This window comes from Homalodisca vitripennis, chromosome 3, assembly GCF_021130785.1.
Source record: "Homalodisca vitripennis isolate AUS2020 chromosome 3, UT_GWSS_2.1, whole genome shotgun sequence".
NCBI classification, from domain to species: Eukaryota; Metazoa; Arthropoda; class Insecta; order Hemiptera; family Cicadellidae; genus Homalodisca; species Homalodisca vitripennis.
Window position 1 is genome coordinate 12019224 of NC_060209.1, and position 17262 is coordinate 12036485.

A 17262-nucleotide genomic window follows, 5' to 3' on the forward strand; every position below is an offset into this window, starting at 1 on the left:
TAGGATTACTCTGTTAAGTGTGATTCTAAACAAATTTTTAACTCGATTACGGGGAATACTGTGTACAGGAATAAGCCGCAATAAATTTTAAAACCTTACTTCAATGTCATTTTTACTGTGCCGGTAAAATTCAAATATTTAGCATTCTGAAAAATATTGAATTATTACCATGTCTGTGCCGTGTTATTCATAAATTAAAATAGCAATACAATTGTTTTTGTTTTACACATTAAATGTGGGCCTATAAATATAAATTTGTATACATAACTGTAAAGAGTGTTATAGCAAATTAAAACCATCTGTATTATAATGCTTACAGTACTGCTTGGTAAAAAAGATAATTCAGTTTTTTTACGTTTTTAAATTACGTTTTGTTATTTGCTTTATATTTTAATTTTTGTAATATTTCTTATAAAAATAAGTGGAACTAATTTCTATGCAAGAATAGATTTTAGTTCCAATCGTTTATTTTATAGTGCTAGAAATTTTGAAATATTCTTTCAATGCCGTAACAATACATTAATATTAGGCTATTCTTATTTTCATTAAAAATAATACTTGGTCAAAAATATTTTTAAGAGGTAGTAACAAAGCAGTAACTAACTTGAAATTGTTAAATTTGTTATAAAGTACAGTACGGTAGCTGTAATTTTCATGTCTGCAGTTGTCCTGTATGTGAAATTGTAATAAAAAATACTTGCATGTTACTTTTTAACCGGTATTTTTAACCGTTACTCCCGTAACGGGAACTGAGAACTTCCCTGTTACCCACAACTACCCCTCCTTCCGCCCAGTTATATTCCGCGGACGCGATGAAAGGGAAGAGGGACTTGGTTAGCTCGGCTGGGTTGACTGTGTGTGTCAGTGTTGGTTTAAAAACGATATTTATCTTTAAATATTTTTGTATTTACATTTTAATATATAAAATAGTTTCTCTTTGACTTTATTTTTGTTTACGTATATTATTATTTCTAGAGTGTAAAAGAATATTTATGTTATAAGTGTAGAAACACTTCATTACAACTTGATTACTCAATTACTTAATTATCTCATCTATTACTATTACATTTAACTAACACACGGCTTACACTAACACTGTTGCCGCTGCAAAGCTTTGAGGATAACTACACAGACTAAGTCTGCATAGTCCGACTTTGAAATTAGTTTTGCATATTGCATCACAAGTAGCCTTTTAACGTATTGAGTTTTCTAAAGAGAAAGAAATAACTATGTGATACGATAATATTTATTTGGAAATAGCTCTAATTAGTTTTATAGTTTTATTAATACATTGTATTGGTTACGTGAAAATGAGTACTATTATTTATACTAGTACAATATATTAACATTGACTTATCAGGTTAACCAATGTCTCAGGAATCATCGTAGATCGAATTTATTTTGTACCTTTCCTGGCCAAGAGCTTCAAGCTGCTTCCATTATTTTGAGAAATAATCGGTTTGTTGAATAATTTTTAAAGACTCATTATACACATTTTTCACATTTACATTATTTTATTTAACGTAAGCAAAATATTTAATACAGTTTCAATATCTGATAAAGTTCTTATAATTCTTAATAAGGACTAAAGGATGATTCGTAATATTTATATCAACTCGTTGACTTCAGTTTCATCTGTATCATTAGTAGGAGTAAATAACTACTTAGTTTATATCTCTCGGATTAATACATTATTTTAATCAATAGTAGCAGACAAAACAAAGATTAAACAATTTTTATCAAACAATGAACCATACAATGATGCCCATACGTCAACAGAACAATGCCACATCCCGTGGTGTCCCATATCAGCAGTTAAACCTAGGTTTCAATGTCAATGCACAATAGCCATGTTTGTGTCTCTGATTATGTGGCTCTCCAGTCGAGCAGGAAGTCTATTGTATAGATGTAACGACTATACAGTTCTATAATAAACATTCATTTTTAAATGGTCGCAATAAAATGTACTGAATTATATTAATGCTTGAAAATCTTCTGTTTGATGCTTTAACCACAGGATTGAAAATAAATTCAATTAAAAATTTAGGGTATTCTCATTAATAATAACAATATTTCCATTTTCCATGCTATATTTTCAGGTTCAGTCATGCGCTTCGACTAACAAGAAAGTCGACATGATAAATGAATATCACTTTTAAGTTTTGCTCGTCCACATTATTGTATTTTCGACTAATGTACAAAAGTAATTTGACGAATAACTCGTTTAAATTTTTTTCACAAATTATATGAAATATTCTAAGATTGATTATAGATGTTGATATTGATATAACCAACAAAGTTATGACTACATAAATAAATCTGAATAGCACTTCCCTCCACCAGTGAACGCTAAATATTCGTATGCATTTTTATCTTCATTTAAATTTACATATACAATTAAACTACATTTTTAAACAGTAATCAAAAAATATTAATGACCCAGTATGTATTTTTATTTTAGTTTTTAATTGTTGTTATTGTAATTGAATTATGTTAAAATTTGACTAAAAGTTTCATAAACAAATATACGACGTAAGGCAATAAGACACAAACGGACCGATATGCTAGGAGCACGGATAACATATATTACATCTCAAGTATGTGTCGACTATTACATGTTAGTTCAATTGGCAGCATAGTGTGATAAAAAATATATTCATAATCGGTTTCTGTATGTACATCGGGTATATGCACTATATAAGCTTCAAACCCTTAATTATAAATTGCTTCTCTGGTGAAATCCGTTGAACTCTGTTTATTGTAGGAATAAACTAAAACCAATTAATTCCCAACTCGTATGTAAGTATTTAATCCAAATTGAATTTTAGTTTTTGAGAGCATAAATGAAATTGTTGCGGTGTGCTCATATAGTCTAAAATAAATTAATCACATATTAATTTTGTTATGACGTATGTGTTAACTAAACTTTTCCTCCAAGCCCAAGTAAAATTACTCACTGTAAAAATCAGCTCACAAACTGTAAAACTTGTATGTTACTGTAAACTATTTTTAAATTTTAAATTTAAACTTTTCTAATATTTTTTTTACAGAATTCTTTTTAAAAATGCAAATAATATATTTTTGACGAGGCAAATATTTAATAAATAGAGTTTAGTAAATGAATAAAAACTGGTTTTATAAATATGTTTGTAGTATGATAAAAATCGCCCAAAATTACAAAGAAATTTTTTCTAACCCTAGAGACATTACGAGTGAACTCAAACTCTTTGAAAATCTTCTTCTATGCAATACAGCATTACATGAAGCGAGGGAAAATTATTTCTCATTCACCTGACAATATAGTAAACCTTTACTATATTGTGTCTAGATGTGCAGTAATGTTAACTAAGAACATAAGAATACAAATGTGCACATTTGACAACAATAATCAGCTAGTGGCAGAGCTCACTTCCGGAGTTCCATTGTCATCAACTCGACCGGAAACACAAACCTGCTGACAACACAATGAGCTGGATCATCTGTGACCCTATTTGAACAATGGTGATTACAATGAGCGATATTGTGTGATATTTAATGTATTAAATCAATTTTTATTTTTGTTTTATTATTTTATGATATTCTATGTTTCTCCACTCTTTCTGTGTTACTCTCATCCGAACATCTCAATTGTATATATAAAGCAGCTATTGCGGGAAGCGCTGATATGATGCGAATCAATCAGAGCGAATGTACTGGAGCTAAACAACATTCGCATCGAATCAGCCCTTCCCACAATAGCTGTTTTATGTGTGGAATACTCGGTTCCTCCACCGTGCTTAGTTATCGTGTCAGTCAACATCGTAGTGCACTCAATTGTGCATCTGATTAGACAATGAAAACACCTCTTCACCTAGATTGCACTATGTTTTGTAGTCTGGGGTGTCTCTGATGTCGAAACGAATCGGGGGTTCGTATTGTTCTATTTGTTCTTCGTCGCCGACTATTTTTTGGATCCCTTCTGACAAACATTTCAGGAGTTAAGTTTCAAACAGCATCAGATTGCAGATGCTGCACGTAAGAGGAAGGTAAACTGGAGCTAAACTCAATATTTGCATCTCCATTGAGTTTGACTGATACAATTGAGATGTATCAGTCAGACTCAATTGTATCTGACTGATACTCGGACCCTCTCTTCATCTCAAATCGAGTCTTTCCGATTTCTAGTAAATCCATTGACCAAAAGAAATACAGATGAAAATATATACATCAAGGCTTAACAGACCTGTGAGATAGCAACAGGTAACCAACACTTTTTCAATCTCATGCAAAATTACAAAGCTATATTCGGCCAGGTGATCTTGGACGAAACATATATAAAAGTATATAAAAGGAAACTGATTTTAAAGGTATAGTAGATTTATGACTGATTTATGGAATTACCGCCGTTTTTCCCGGCTAAGGCTGTATAAAATTGCTCTTCTAACAACCTGCCTCTTTCTTTAAAAAAATCTCTTTAGAGATTTTATGCATATCAGAAGAAGCAGTGGTGCATAGTGAAAGCATGTGGTGGCCGTTTTGTATCATAAATATTCTGTTAAAATGGATATTAATGGGACTTCTATATTAAGCATAAGCCAAACAAAATATATATGATCCATTTTAGGAGTTTTTATACTTACTTTCATTTCCCCATGGGTTTTTTCAATTATGATCAGGTTATGGTTACTAGCATGTTTTTGGAATCATGATATTAGTAACCGGGTTGACGAAGTAAAGCACGGGAGAAATATTTACAGTTATTTAGTAGCATTAAATTTTAGTGTATATATTCGCAACCATGTTATTGTATTGGTTACTGATTTGTATTATTTTCCTTCGATGTTCTAGGACATAAATTCTTGGCGGAATATTAACCTATTTGGCACGCGTAGTAATATTTTTCTCCATTGAACTTTGTAGCCGTTGGACAGCTCACCGGTTACCTCCTCACAAACCTTTCCGTAAGTAAAATTTACTTCCCTTGTATTGCCAGATTGATATAAATATAAGTTTTGGTGATGTTCTTCTGGCGAGACCATGTAGCTTATACCAACGCGATTTTGTTTTTGACGGGTTCAACTTTAAGTTAATCATCGAGTTTTTGAGTCCTGGAATGATTCATCTTTGAGAACTACTTTGATGCAAACTTCCTTTTCGTGACTACAGCTACAATGTCGTACCAAGATGCTAACACCGCGTGTGTAACTCAACATCAACGTAAAGGGAAGTCATTTTAAAGTTTTGTTAAGCGATCAAGTTCGTAGGTGAAATTCCAAAGAACATTGTACCATTAGGCCAAAGTTATCATTTTAGTTAATTTTACTCTATTCCAGCAGCAACTTGGCGTTATAATTTTATTTTAAAATTTAAAGTGGTTATTGCCTGTTTCATTTAATATAGTTAAATTTATATGTAAACTTAATATTTATTATTACGACCTCAGAGATCTCCAACCACATGTGTTTTGTCCATTACTTACAAATTCCTAGGCGGTAGAAACATGGAGAGCCGCGTTAATATTTAGTAAAATACAGTGCTTCAGTTCAATGATCAATGAACTAAAAAACTGTACAAAGAACAAAAGTTACTCATGAAAATACTTAGTAGACGCTTCGGTATTTTTACAAGTTAGCATATTCGGTTAACCTCCAATCCTGCAACTGAACAGTATTGGCCAAGTGATCGAACTCTTTGATCGTTTTTTCTGCGGTTTGTCCACATCAAACTGGCTAAAAACCAATTAACTCTTGTCCTGCATGTTGTCGTTAAATCCCAATAACTTTTAAAATGCTGTTAAAATGAATACTGGTTGACAATAATAAAATCAGTACATTAAAGAAACATTTGCTATGCTTAATTAACTGTGAAAGCGTAATTAGAAATATCCGATGTTTTCAGCAATCACAATAACAAATGAATTGTATTTATTTATGGCATATGATTATTATGTGTAAGCTATTCAGTAGAATTCTGATCTAATTATTTTAATGTACGGAAATGAAAAGTTTTAATTATGAATCATATAGACTTTTAGAATTTTTCATGAATCTTCATTTACATAAGCAACTCCAAGTTGCTCATCTTGTATATCACTCCATGAGATTGAGATTTTTTTCTCTGCTATTGTAATATACTCTTTATTTTGTTTAATTTATGATGCTGATAGTATCAATAAAATGTATAGCTTGTGTTAAACTAAATATGTCGAAAGTGCCATTTTACTGAAACGATACTACAATACCACAATTTATTTTAATAACAGCGCATTTCCTTTCCTCAGTATCAATTGCGTATAAAATGCATCTTTCAGAGAGGAGAATTTAAAGATGCGCTAATTTAATGTTTACATAATAGTTCTAACTGAGTTTTGAACGGAAAAAATTGAAAAGACTTCTGTGTGTATTGCACCACTGTCTTACCAATTTATCATGCATGTTTATAAAAATATTTTTAGACGGACAGATTTGAAATGTGGTATTATCCGACTTGATATTAAAGGTGCAAGTCTAGATCATTTATACCAAGTTGTTTATGTGGTAGGAAACTATTGCTTCTTATAAGTACCTCTTATTGTTTAAAGCCTTGGTGTGTAACATATTCTGTATTGTAGGAAAACTACATAAATGCATAGTAAAACCCATTCATTGATTAAGCCGAGCTTTGGAGTAATTCCTAGTTAGCATTCTTGCCGGCAGAATTGACTTGCTAATTCCGCCGTTCATAGTTACACTGAAGTCAACTTTCGTATTAAAGAGCTAATGTAAAATCTGGTAAGAACAATGTCATAGTTCTTTAGCTTACTCGGCTGATATCAAACCTAACATCTAAGTTGTCTCGTTCACGCCGAGTCGAAAAACTAACATAATTTTCTCGGGTTATCAATTTATTACTGTTTATTTATTTAAATAGTATGCCTAACTTTGCAATATAAAGAATATAGTCATGTTGTACTGGAGAAAGTGTATGTCATCAATGGTTATAGCCTATTACAAATATAAGGTTAGTGGTATTCTACCAACTAACTATCTACTATAAATAAACCGCTCGCAAAGAAACCTGCGCAGAAGCAAACATCTGAGCAGCCACGTGCAGGAGGGGCCCCCCTCCAGTGGTGGGGAGTGGGACAAGCATCTCCTCGGTCTGTTTTATCAGCTGTGTGGATCGTGTCTTGCTCACGTCATTTTGTTTATACTGCAGCTACTTACCTATTCTATGAATATATTGTATTTTTTACACTTTACAATAGTGTAAAATATTAATTGAACATTAATTGGCGGAACACAGTGGCGGAGGTGTATTTACCCCACTCTGCGTGAACTAAAATCGCCCAGTGTCTATTTGTAAGTGATTTACCTATAATACTTACATGAGCAATAATTTTAATGCACCTTCGGTGTAAAGAAAATCACACCTACATCTTTTTCACTAATTACGTTTCACTGTTTCTATCCCATCCAGATGAATCTACACGCATTCTAAGAAACACAAATCAAACACTAAATGCTTGTTGTTATCGTTACATCCATTAGACCCAAATCTGTTTATTTTCCCTTCAAAACATGAAACAAGAGCTCATCAATCCGACCCAGATGTTTGTACACTTTGTATTTATCCAGAAAGCAGCGTATTCATTGCAAAAATTGATTTAATATAATTTGATATGAAGTTACTGAATCAGTGTTATAGTTAACTATTAGAATTGTATGTAATGTTTTAGACAATATTACATAAAATGGAAAGTTTATAGAAAGTTTAGCTAAGGTTTTATTGGTTATTTATCGTTTTAAAAACAAATATATAAACATTTCTGAGAGAAATCATGGTTTAGGACTCTCTAATGTATTTTGTTTGCTCGAACTAACGTTTTGTATCAAGGGGTGCTTAATACAATGAAAGATTGTCGTTTCCTTTGGATTATACAGATAACAGAATATAAAAAATGAAAAATTATAAAAATATGGAATTTTAATAAAGCTTATTTAAATTAAATCGTGATGTCTTACTTGACCAATCATAAAAGATTTTCAGTATTGTAGTTAGCCCAGTATTCAGTCTAAGCATTTCCTCTGCTTTATATATTTTGAAATTATTTCAAATGGATGATATTTACGTAGATTTTGACTCACACAGTGTAAATCTATTCAGTATCAAATATGCATTACTAACTGCTAACGTCCTCCATTTTGTTTATAATTCAGTGCTTTTCTATAACTATCGAACATGGTAGTGAAAAGATTGTACAAAAGCACAATTACAACTTATATTAGTACTACTGCAAATAATTAATTACTGTAATTCACGATAAGTATCGAGCTAATTACCAGCTTGCGCGAATACGCAAGTGTTATACAACTAGAACGAAACATATAATATCCAAGCCATTTAAACGTAGTCTTTTTAAAAAAAACTAATATTTTCAGTTGATTAACTTATATGCCATAGTCTCAAGTCATCTACAGCTCCATACGTCAACAGCCAGACACTAAGTACACCTGTGGCTGTTCTACACAAGTTTGTTGCCACATTATCAATACTGACAGTTACGAGCCGATTTGAGAAACTTCCTCCAACTTACTAGAACTGGCATTGGTGAACTTTTATACTGGCAAGGCGTTTTTGCCTCTTTGCAAGGTATATTTAAAAAATATAGTTTACGTAACTCATCAGGTTTCATTCTGTTTTACGAAATTCTCTTTCATATAAATGAATGTTTATAATCTTTAACACTTATTATGTGTTGACTGAAAAGTTTGTCTAAAACTAAAGTTTTAAATTAAGTCTTCAAATAAACATTTTATTAATGTTGTCCGTAAAATTTATTCAATACGAGTAAAGTAACAGCACAAATGTACATTGATAAGAATTACAAATAATATTTATGTAATTTTATTTAATAAAAATAAAATTTTAAACTTAGTCTACATAATTCCCCAGAAGTGTCAATTATCTTCAAAACATAAAGTATTATCATCATTATTATTATTTAAATATTGTAATTTAAAGAAAATGAGTTTGTCCTTGGAAATTGTGATGGTTTATTTATATTATATAATTATAAATATTTTATTTTATGTTGTATTCTTTCATGAATCAAAAGATTTATCATTTAAAATAAACAATTACCATATTTATTGAAGGTATAATTAAAAATTATGCTAAATTTATAAGGAGGAAAAATATATACATATTTACATAATTTGGAAGTAATATTTGCTCTTAATTTATATTGTTACATACAATTATTAAATCTTACAAATTATACAGATTAGAGTACACACAAATATTTTTAAACACAATGAAATATTAGTATATATCATCGTCTAATGCAGAATTCCTTCTAATTTTACGTAACAAAATAACCTTACAGATAATCTTATTTGTTTCTTATCTATGAACAAGGGTACATTAAAAGACTCGTACATGAATCTTTCACCAAACTAGAAACTTGCTAAACTACTCTTTGCAATAAAACCTTTATTTCTAATGACAAAACAGCAGGAACAGAAAGCAGATGACTATATTGAGATGTAGAACATTCTGGTAACAACATCCAACTTATTCCTCTTAAAAGATTACATTTTATTTTTTGAGTAATTGCAACCAAATAAAATTAACACACTTTTTAATACTTTTCTCTTGATTAAACAATAGCTTATTGGTTATAAATATTGGAATTTAAACGAAACACTTCATAATAATTAAGCAGTAGGCTGAACAATGATCATCCAAAATCCCCAAACTGAAGAGTGTAAATATTAAACAGTAAAAAGAGTATTTAGAAAAAATTTTGACATGAACATAACATTTTGCACAACGAAAAAGATAAACAATCTAATAGGAAATCCAAAAGATAAAATTTTTAATGAAAATAAAATTGGTATTTACAAAATTAACTTTGAAGATTGTGATAAGATTTACATTGGCCAGGCAAAACGAACCATTAAAAAACATTTAAAGAAGACAAAAGATATTATAAATACGGAAACCCCAAACATCAGCTATTGCCAAGCATGCATAAGAAACAAATCACACTTTTAAAAACTTCACATTATTAAAATAAGTCCATAAACAAGAAGAACTGGACGCTTATGAAACATGAAAAAAAACAAATATAAATTATTAAACAATGAGTTTGGACCGATTCAAAATTCACCCTTCCCTTAAAATATAAAAACATTCTTTTTGACCCAAACTTTTATAGCCTACATAGCCTATATTAATATTTATTTTGTTTTACTTTTAATTAAACAAATCTTGTATTAAGCTTCATTCAGCTGATAATTATTTTAAAATGTAAAATATTTATATTAATAAAATTGTTGTTTCACACCTGACGACGGCACCTTTGACGTTAAAAGGCCTCGTGTATAAAAATAAAATTATTGGATTATTGTGACTTACTGTGGATAATAGTGTATTCCAATAAGAAGAGCTCCTCCTTCAGTTAAAAATTCAGCTTCTGAAAATGTGAAATGAATAAATATTTAATTTATAACAATGTTACATTTAAAGACGTATACTGTTTAATATTTGACTTTAATGAAAGTAAAAAAATGAAGTATTTACTCACTTTGTATAACACCAAACTGACAAATTGTTACATTAAAAAATAATTGATGGATTAATATATCTGTTGATAAATTATTACCACAAACACAATCATAAAATCACTTTATTTTAAAAAGCTGTGACAACCATAAATTCGTATTACTTTGCGGTTTAGTTACCAAACCAATTTATTTAATTAATATAATAATCTCATCACTTTACAAATGTCATTGTCAATATAATCAGTATTTTAAACTGGAATCCCAATATTGCCATTCCTCTGAAAAGGATAGTTTTTGACCAAAATATTGGCATTGTTTCGGTTTAGTAATGAAAAACTGTTGGAATCCAATTTGGTTTCAAACAACTAAATATCGAGTCACGTTAAATATACGCAAGTTGGACTAGTTATATTATAGTGAGTTTTAGTATTTAAAGCACTTAATTTTTAAATAGTTCTTAGCCTATTTAAACTAAGCACCACTGCCTCTCGTGATATTGGTGCTGAAACTTCTGAAGAAAGGTATTGTACAAATTGTTCCGTTGCTATCAGAGCCTTTTCAGTACAGCTTTACCTGGTTAGTATAGTCGGTGAAGGTTACATGATCCATAATACTACTTCACGTTTAAATTATATACATAACTGAATAAAACTGTTCACCCAAGATCACCGTGCCGTATATATGGTAATGGGAATGTTTGTAATTTGATATAAGAAAATATACAGTTACGTGTTTCTTTCTCACAGGACTGTTTAATATGAGTGTTATGTATTCTCTTCTGTCTTTATTTTGACCGATTCATTTACTGTAAATTGAGACAATAAAGATCCGGTTTGAGATAAAGAGGGGAAAGGAGTCAGCTAGAATTGAGACGGTGGGATGGAGAGAGGATGCGAGATAAATTCAATGTTATAAAATATTATAACCACGTATAAAAATTTATCAGACCCATTCAATTTCACATTACCACTGTTGATTGCAACCACCATTGTTCAAATAGAGTCACACATGATCCAGCTCATTGTGTTGTCAGCAGGTTTGTGTTTCCGGTCGAGCTGATGACAATGGAACACCGGAAGTGAGCTCTGTCACCAGCTGATTATTGTTGTCAACTGTGCACATTTGTATTCTTTTGTTCTTGGTTAAACATTGCTGGTTTCCTAAACACGGTATAGATCAAACTAAATTTCAAGTAAATTTTGTCGTTTCATGTAATTTTATATTGAACAGCATAAGATATTCAAGGGATTTTCGTTTAATCGTAATATTTCTAGGGCTAGTAAATCTCTATGAAACGTAGATCAATATTGCTTTCACACTACAAAGTTATCCATAAAATAAATTTTAATTTATTGTTTTAACAGAGCGTATTAATAATTGCATTATTTGTATTTATAATGAACATTGTGAATTAAACAAATACTGTATGCTAGAAAATGCTTTAAATTTAAAAAAATATAGTTTCAATAACGTTATTGTTCCTAAACATTTACAAGTCATTTTTATGTCTGCGTACTATTCAAAGTTAATCAGTGAGTGGGCTGATTTTTGCAGTGCATTATGAAGAAATTTATAAAGTCTATATACACTTAGACTCATTAGAAGAATTTTAGTTAAATACATATCTATATTCTTTTTTGCTTTCTTAGGATAAGACGCTTAGAAATTGCGCATAGTCCTAAAAAGACCTTTGCGCTGCTTCTGGATTGACAGGATATTCTGGAGGGGTAAGGTTGGGAGTAGTAGTCGCCTCCTGTCAAGATCCATGAGGAAGAATTTAGGCTATTAATCTCAGTCATGCCTCCTTGGAAGAAGGGGAAGCCAACTCTGAACCAGCCCCTCCAGTCAAAGCATGCGGGGGTGGCACGCCTTATGTAATAACCTTTGACACTTAGGGATCCCCGCGAATTCTATCAGTCATCTCCCGCAATATACTTTTCATATTGATGAACCTTGGCACCGAAATTTGCGGTTAGTGATTTGCCGCTCGTAGACATCCATACGGTCGCACGGATTTAAGTGGCACATCGGTTTTTGCTGTAATCAGTGTAGATATGTACTTATTTATTACAATATGCAGCAAACTTAACTGAGACATAATTTTTACAATTTACTATCCGTGGTCCATATCTTATCGGCTTGTTCGTGTCGCCGAGCTTTTTATATAGTATATTATTTATTTAAATTTTTAGTTCAATTTTACATTTTAAATATAACCCCTAAAAATTGGTTAGCCATTAAATACTAAATTCAACGGTCATTGCATATTTTGGATGACTACTGGAGAATTGAATAATTTTATTTTATTGTGTAAAAGTGATGACTAAAAATATGTATATGCATGATTAGCGTTCACTGTGGAGAGAAAAGCTGTTTACATCTGTTCGTACATTATTAACGCTATTGATTACAAAAACATAAACCCTAATCATAAATTTAATATTATTTAACATAATTTATGTATCATTTATGTCAACCAATTTTTCCTCAAATTACTTCTATTCCATTAGTTGAAAATGAAAATGAAGCCGTTAAAAACGTTCATGTGACAATTTACTCAACTCTAACACTTAAATAAATGGCATTTTCCAAACAAAGCTAAACATGTTTAATTTATTACACGTTCAAAAAAATGGTTCTGTTTGTTTTATTCAGTTTTTTTGTAATTTTAACTGTTTATTTTGTCTTGCTTTGTAGTTGCAGCGCAAAACAAACGGGTCTGAAAATACGGCATACAAAATGGAAAACATCGTGTTATTAAAGCGATTTTCATGCAGTAATTTTAATTCAGTACATTTTATTGCGACCATTTAAAAATGAATGTTTATTATGGAACTGTATAGTCGTTACCTCTACACAATAGACTTCCTGCTCGACTGGAGAGCCACATAATCAGAGACACAAACATGGCTATTGTGCATTGACATTGAAAACTGGGTTTAACTGCTGATATGGAACACCACGGGATGTGGCATTGTTCTGTTGACGTATGGGCATCATTTTATGGTTCACTGTTTGATAAAAATTGTCTAACCTTTGTACCCTCTGCAATCGCCGATTGAAATGTTGTAATTCGAGGGATAATGTTGTTATTTACACCTACTAATGACAGAGATGGAATTAAGTTCCATTACCAGTATTAAGAAATCCAGTATTAAGAACTGTTGACGCTTCCCTGCCCCTATATTCTGGAAACATCTCTTTTGTTAAAATCAAAATGCGAGGTCAAAGATGTAGTGACGTACACTCTTATAACACTAGAGGCAGGAATAACAGCTTTGTATAGTACAGACGAGTTCACGGTAAACGATTGGGGGACCACCTAATTGGCTGACCATGTGATTAGAGTGGAAAAATATTATGTAATGAATGAGAATTTGGGTGAATGAAAAACTGTAAGTCTGAATGAAAGCCACTGTAATGATGAATGCAAACTTAGCTTTTAAATGACATTACGATTTCGATGCAATTTGTATTGTCTTTCATGCTTATTGAATCAAACATTGAATTGAATTAGCTAAAATAGTGTCATAACTATTAACAACAGTGTTCTTGTCGAGAACTAAGTACTTTAAAAAAAAAAGCTTTCACGGATATTGAAACCATATTAAATATTTTGCTCATGTTCATCAAAATAATCTAAATAAAAAATATTTTTTAATGTTCCTTACAAATTATTAAATGCATATGCGAAAGTTTATAAAAACAAAAACAGTAAATAGAATCCCTCAGACAAGAAAGCTACATGATAAGATCGATCTCAGATTCACGATCAGAGAACTGTTAAACGTGGTTGGGTTTACTACGATACGGTCATTCAACAGTGAAGTATTAATAAAACTACAACATTAAATAGTTCATATCAGATAAATATTACTGTATTACAACGTTTTTTTACTCTTCAGAAAACCTAATAAGTTAAAAGGCTACTTGTGATGCAATATGCAAAACTAATTTCAAAGTCGGACTATGCGGACTTTGTGTAGTTATCCTCCAAAGCTCTGCAGTATCCAGTGTGTTAGTGTTAGCTGTGTGTTAGTCACATGTTAAATAGCTGTATGTTCGGTTAATAAACTCCATCAATTTGTAGTGAAGTGTTTATACACTTATATCCAAAATATGCTTTTAATCTTTAGCAATAATGATACAATAATAACCGTAAATATAAATAAAGGTAAAGAGAAACTAGAAACTAGTTTCCTAAGTTAAAATATTGTTACAAGAATGTTGGATAATGTTCCATACAAACAAGCCAATCCCCGATATACAGCGATAATAGATTAATAATGTTGTTGGAAATGGAACCAGCAGCGGTCAGTATTTTGAGTCGATTTTCTTTTATCCGGCCGTCCCCGGTTCTTATCTGAGCGGTGGATGGACGCTGTGACCCTTCTCCACTCGTCTAGTGGGTTCTGGACTTCTCTACTTATTTTATCTGGAAGCGCCAGTGGTTTTATAAGGAGCTGTAGCGACGTCACAAGGGAGTTAACCTCCAGAAGTGAACTTTTGAAGAGACAGAACTAGCGATAATACTCTTATCAGTAGATTTTATGTTAATAATCATTGACTGTGTCAGTTTTAAATAGACTTGTGTGTAATTATATAGTTAATTTAGTTTATATTGTATAGTGTCAGAATAAATTTGTGACAGTTAGTGGGTTTTCTAAACTAGTAGTTTATTTAAAGCCAGCCTAGTTTTAAGTAGATATAACCTATTTAGATTTTTTTTATAAATATTTATTGAATTCAATATTTGCCGAGTTTTTAATTAAAATAAGCCCATAACAATAAACTATGAGTGATGCTCGGATAGTACAGTAGACTGCAAGAAGGCAAATATTTAGTAAACAAATCTGTGACTTGTTTTTAAAGTTATAATGTATAGACACAAATATAAATTAACAAATTGAAATTCTATATTCCTCTGTAGAAATCATTTGTAGATACGTTGAGGATATCCCATAGCAAATGACTCGCTATTCGGTGATGGTGACGGTAACCCTAGTCAGAGGGATACATACCATTTACATTCTAGTATCCGCAAAGGGCATTACCGGTTAGCTATACGGGCGTGCTCAGCCAACTTACTTAAAGTCTTCACTCAGCATCTTTAATGGAAATGAGCCACATTAGCCATTCTCGCACCCAATTCATTCGTGTTGAGCCATCTTCGACTGAGTGTCTTCTCTTTCATCCAGTAGCTTTAATGAAAGTGTGAGCTGCATTAACGCTAGTGCCTATTTCCACACTCCATTTTTGTAACCTGCGTATTGAGCGACTTTATGCTTTTCTTCAATTTCTATTCTCTGCTTAATTTTATATAGCCCATTTACTAATCCCAGTGTTTATTCCTTGCTGAACACTCATAGAGATAACATTTCCATAAAGAAAACCGTAGTCTCCATGACTTTTAACGTGTTGATCTTCAAGCCGTTCGTGGACCCCGGCTTCCCGTTATTTCCGTGACTGTTTCTGCGAGACCATGAGTGATCTCAGCTGACTTAGCAACGCTGCACTGCCTAGGTACCTGCTTTTCAGGACATTCGTACACTTACGGGGGGGGGCCTAACACAAAAATTGACCTCGTAGCTGTTGTTTTAGGAAGTAAAGTTTGAATTGCGAAGAAAAATCATTCGTACCTTACTTCGGAGCTTTCTCGTAATTTGGAGTCAATTACTAACTATGTGAAACTATCAACAGCTTCTAAAGTGAAATAGCCACAAAGTTTACAGCCTAAAATAATTATGTCCCATATACATCAGTGACCTTATTTTAAAATTAAAATTACATATATTTAGACTTAAACGTATACAAATATTTAAATGTATACTGTGTGTGTGTGTGTGTGTGTGTGCGCGCGTGCGTGTGTGCGTGCGTGCGTCACATTTTCATGCCAGGTAGGTGAGAAAAAGGGAGCTAAAATAGAATAAGTAGGCTTTTTCTTCATATTTACTTTTATAGAGTGATTGAAACTCAACAAGTATCGTTAATTATACGCATATGGTTAAATACCATGAAACCTTCACTATGATTCAAAATATGCTTCGTCGCTCAATTTGTAGTTATTACTCATGGTTTAAGTCAATTTTTTACTAAAAACGATTTTTTAATTAATATTTGCATCAGGTGTACTATAAAAAATTAATACTCGTAAAAGATAAAAGGAGAAATGAATTTTGTACTTCTTTACTACTGGAGACGAAAAGAACCTACGCAATCTTGTAGATATTCAAGGAACATCTCAGGCTTAAAGTGATTAGCGACAAGAAGCCAGTGTCACGTTCTCTCGTCCTTAGATTGTCCTGGAGGACTTCTGTAGTCATGAATACGTTTTAATGAAAGCATTTCAAACTTTTTTTCAACGAATCTGTTGTAATCACTATATTAAAAATTCACAACTGTCAATATATTAAAATATTGATTGCTTTTATTGTTCAATATAGTGATTACAAGAAACCAATAAAAGCTATAATTTCTAAACTGTATTGGAAGTGTATGGTAGCCTAAGTAAAAATAAATATTTTTTATTCTAATCTAGAAAGTAATATTGCAATAAACAAGTGGTTGTTATATAATATTCACTTGTAATAACAAACCTGTAAATAATATAATGTAAATGTTATTTTCGTTCCACTAAAATATTGAAATGTTAAAAGTAAATAGTAAATGGCGATAACCATCCATTCAATAAAGAATCCTAATTGTTATTATCTGGAGAATATTATGAATTTGA